The 4989-nt window shown below is 49.7% G+C and overlaps 1 protein-coding gene across 1 annotated transcript in view; it reads right to left on the minus strand.

Moving 5' to 3' along the window:
- Nucleotides 1-4989, minus strand: part of si:ch211-255i20.3 (transmembrane emp24 domain-containing protein 11) — a 33373-nt gene that overhangs the window by 8754 nt on the left and 19630 nt on the right. The window lies entirely within an intron of this gene.

Raw genomic sequence — 4989 nt, forward strand, 5'->3', positions numbered from 1 at the left:
TCAACCTCCTCCTGGGTTGCCTCTTTACTAACACCAGGGGAGACGGCAGATGTCATGCATCTCTCAGAACAGTTCTCACCCCATTTCTTGACCCTACCATCAGACCAATTTATAACGGGGTTGTGTTTCTTCAACCACGGAAAACCCAAGATAATTTGAGGTTTAAGAGAATCAAAGATAAAGAATTCGTCTCTCTCACGGTGATTACCTGACACAACAATTTCCATTTTATTAGTTTTACAAGAGATGGAAGAGATGGTCTGGCCTGTGAGAGCTGCTACTGCCATCGTGGGGTAGAGGGCAGTAGTTGAAATCTGAAGTTTATCAACCAGGCTCCGACTGATTAAGTTCTGTTCTGCTCTGGAGTCAATTAATGCCTGTGTAGAATAATTAGAAATATTAACACATAGCGTCACCGGTAAACAAAAATTATGCTCAGAGGAAGAATAGTATTTACCCACCAGAATCCTCCGATTTACTGATGGGCTCTGTCTTTTAGCCGAAGCCTACAGGAAGGAAGTTCATGCCCCTTCTTCCCACAATAGAGGCATTCGTTGTGAGAAATACGATGCTGACGCTCCTCCGGAGACAGCCGAGTCCTTCCGATCTGCATCGGTTCGGGACCCGCCGAACCGGGAGAGGTAGACTGTGAGCTATTGTTGGGAACCAAATACTCACGGGAAAAGTAGTCCTCCTCTAAAATGTGCTCTCTGAAGCGATTATCAATTCTGGTGGCTAAAGTTATGAGCTGGTTGAGGTAGGATGGAACGTCACGGATGGCGAGTTGATCCTTAATAGGTTTGTTAAGTGCATGAATGAATGCACCTCGGAGAGCCGTCTCACCCCAGTCAGACTCCTCCGCCAAAATGCGGAACTGGATGGAAAACTCAGCCACAGTTTTATTGCCTTGTTTTAATGAGAAAATCTTTTGCGACGCCTCTTCTTGCAACAGAGGTAGGTCGAATACTTGTCGAAAGTCTCTGAGAAAAGTGGAGATGGTTAGGGAATCGATGGTGCGTCTACGTAAGTAGGAACGCGCCCATCGAAGAGCTTCGCCCTTTAGGGCGGAAATAATGAAAGTAATACAGGAGGCATCAGATGAGTAGGTTATTGGAGCTCTATTGAAGGCCAACTCACATTGAAGAAGAAATCCGGCGCATTTTTCGGCTTTAACTTCGAAACACTCGGAGGGACGAATGTCAGGTTCTTGAAGGGGCTGTGGGACCGCGGGTGCCAGGGGTCCGGACGGACCCGGAGTCTGGGTCATCCTAAGCGGGGGAACCAGGTCCTTCAAACTCTGCTGGACAGAGTGAACCATGCCACCGAGCTGTTGGAGGTTAGTTTGAATCTCCTGTTGTTGAGAGAGAAATTGTTGAAAAATGACATCATGCTCATCAATACGTTTACTTTGAGCCATTATGGACTGCTGTACCTGTCCGTCCTCAGTTCTGCCTTGAGGGTCTGTTTGGCTGGGACATTCTGACATGATTTGATCAAGGGTAAGACCCCAGATGGCAGAACCGAAGCACAGACAGATAACCGGGTTGCAAAAATAAACCTCTTTATTGTCTTTCCAGGGGAAACGGGAGTGGAGCTAGGTTCTGCCTTGATGCAGGAGCAGGGGAGGCGCGCTGTGTGGTTCTGGATACCGGAGGACATCTCAAAGAGAAGAAGGTGAGTACCTTTGCTGGTTTGTTGATGCTTCACTGAAGGAACAGAGAGTGCAGGAGCGGGTTGGAGGTAGATGAATGGTTGAAGGGACATTCCATAGGAGGATCCTGCCTTGGTGTTGAAGCCTTGGAGGGCCCGAGACAAATCTTGACGTGGAAGTCAAAAAACTGAAAAAACAACGAAGCGTGGAAGCTTGTTAGACCAACATTGTCAGGAGACAATAACAGGCTGACCATTACTTTACCATGTAAAGGGTAATGTCCCAGCACTAGAGAAGAGCCTGGCTGCAGCTTTTATGGAAGGAGCAGAAACCGTTCTCCAGAGCAGGCGGCAGGTGAAGATGATGATCAATTAGCTCAGAGCAGCAACTGTGGAAGATAATTAGTGGCAGGAAGGAAACCAGAACTCCCACAGAGCCCCCCCCCCCCCCCCTCAAGAATCGCCTCTCGGCGATCTGATCCACTTTTCAGGGTGGTCCCTAAAAAAAGAAGAAATCAAATCGGGGTCCAGGATCTGAGCCCTGGGAACCCAAGAGCGTTCCTCCGGCCCGTACCCCTCCCAGTCGACCAGGTACTGCAGACCTCTGCCCCGGCGGCGAACGTCCAAGAGGCGCCGGACAGAGAAGGCCGGGGCGTCTGCGATCAGACGTGGAGCAGGAGGAGGATCGGCCAGGGGGTTAAGGGGGCTAGAGGAGACTGGCTTTAGGAGGGAGACGTGGAAGGTTGGGTGAATCCTCATGGATCGAGGCAGTAGTAGGCGAACGGCCGAGGAGTTTATGATCTTCGCAATGGGGAAAGGACCAATATACCTGAGAGCCAACTTGCGGGGGGTATCTGGAAGGGAAATGTCTTTAGTGGACAACCATACCCGTTGACCCACCCGGTAGTGGGGCGCAGAAGAGCAACGTCTGTTGGCATACTTCTTGTTCAGGTTGGCGGTACGTAGAAGAGCCGCTCTTGTCTGTCGCCAAATCTTGCGACACCGTCGGACATGTAGTCGGACCGACGGAACTGGGACCTCAGTCTCCAGGCTAGGGAATAAGGAGGGAGAGTACCCAAGCAAAGCCTTAAAAGGGGACATACCGATGGCAGATGATACCCGAGTGTTGTGGGCGTATTCCACCCAAGGCAAATGGTCCGACCAGGTGGAAGGGTTGTCCTCAATAACGCATCTCAAGGCGACCTCCAGCTCCTGATTGCACCTCTCTGTTTGTCCGTTCGACTGAGGATGGTACCCAGAAGTAAGGCTCGTCGTGGCCCCCAGGCCCTGGCAAAAGGCCTTCCAGACCCGGGAGAGGAACTGGGGCCCTCTATCGGAGACGATATCCATAGGAATTCCATGCAGGCAAAAAACATGGTTAGTAATAAGTTTAGCAGTCTCAAAAGCAGATGGTAATTTAGGTAGGGGAATGAAATGCGCAGCCTTGGAAAAGCAGTCCACGATAGTGCAGATGGTGATGTTATTGGAGGAAGGTGGCAAACCCGTGACAAAATCCAGGGCAATATGAGACCACGGACGATGGGGCGTAGGAAGAGGAAGCAAGAGTCCTGCAGGGGGTTTATTGATGTTCTTATTCCGTGCACATGTATGGCAGGCTGCAACAAACTCCCTCACGTCCCGGTTCATGTTGGGCCACCAAAAATACTCCTTGGCCAAATGCAACATGCGAGAGACACCTGGATGGCAAGAGAACTTAGCTGTGTGAAGCCAAGTAAGAACCCGACTCACCATCGAAGAGGGCACAAAAGTCTTGCCCGGTGGACCAGCACCCGGGTCCGGTTCGGTAAGTTGGGCGTTCCGTATATCCTGTTCGATAGCCCAGGACAAGAGACCAACTGAGCATGTCGCTGGGAGTATGTCCTCCGGGGAGTCGGAACCTTCAGAGGAGGAGAATTGGCGAGAGAGTGAATCGGGTTTGGTGTTCTTAGAGCCAGGGATGTACGTGATGGTAAAATTAAAGCGAGCGAAGAAGAGGGACCATCTGGCCTGACGTGAGTTGAGTCTCTTTGCCCCCTGGATGTAGGCCAAATTATTATGATCAGTCCAGATGACAAAGGGCAGCTTGGAACCCTCCAGCCAATGTCTCCACTCCTCCAAAGCCAACTTAATGGCCAATAGCTCCCTATTACCAACATCATGGTTTCTCTCGGATGGGGTGAGATGGCGAGAAAAGAAGGCACAAGGGTGAACCTTGCTGTCAGGACCTCTCTGGGAGAGGACAGCCCCCACCCTGGAATCAGAGGCGTCGACCTCAACAATGAACTGTTCGTGAACATTCAGGTGGGCAAGGATGGGTGCCGAGGAAAACAATGATTTAAGCCTTTGGAAGGCAATCTCAGCATCTTGGTCCCATGCGAAGGAACACAAGGTGGAGGTTAACCCAGTGAGAGGGGAGGCAATCTGACCATAATTCTTGATAAAGTGACGATAAAAATTGGCAAACCCGAGAAAGCGTTGTAACTGCTTTCTATCAGTGGGTTGAGGCCACTCGGCTACTGCCTTTATTTTATCCAGGTCAGACCGAACCTGACCTCTTTCAAAGATAAAACCAAGAAATGTTACCGAAGGGGCGTGGAAGGCACATTTCTCAGCCTTTACGAACAAGTTATTCTCCAGAAGCCTCTGGAGAACCACCTGAACGTGTTTAGGGTGCTGTTCTTCGTCCCTGGAAAAGATCAAAATATCATCCAGATAGACGAAGACGAAGATGTTAAGAAAATCCCTCAAAACATCATTGACCAACGCCTGAAAGACTGCAGGGGCGTTTGTTAACCCAAAGGGCATTACCAAATATTCAAAATGACCTATGGGAGTCTTAAAGGTGGTTTTCCACTCATCCCCCTTGCGTATGCGAACCAAGTGATAGGCGTTGCGGAGGTCTAATTTAGTAAAAATAACAGCGTCACTAAGTTGTTCATACATGGAATCCATTAACGGTAAGGGATATTTGTTTTTCACTGTTATTAGATTAAGACCTCTAAAATCAATGCAAGGCCTAAGAGTCTTGTCTTTCTTAGAGACAAAGAAGAACCCGGCTCCGAGAGGGGAAGTGGATGGCCGAATGATGCCAGATTTCAATGAATCATTAATGTATTGGGTCATAGCCTCTCTCTCAGGGCCCGACAGGTTAAATAACCTGCTAGAAGGTAGAGGTGCCCCAGGAAGAAGGTCTATGGCACAATCGCATGGTCTGTGAGGAGGTAAGGAAAGAGCCTGGTGTTTGCTAAACACTCGTGCTAGCTTATGATAGATCTTGGGAACCTGAGAAAGGTCAACCTCCTCCTGGGTTGCCTCTTTACTAACACCAGGGGAGACGGC

The sequence above is a fragment of the Nematolebias whitei genome, chromosome 4, assembly GCF_014905685.2.
Source record: "Nematolebias whitei isolate Nwh7 chromosome 4, NemWhi1, whole genome shotgun sequence".
NCBI classification, from domain to species: Eukaryota; Metazoa; Chordata; class Actinopteri; order Cyprinodontiformes; family Rivulidae; genus Nematolebias; species Nematolebias whitei.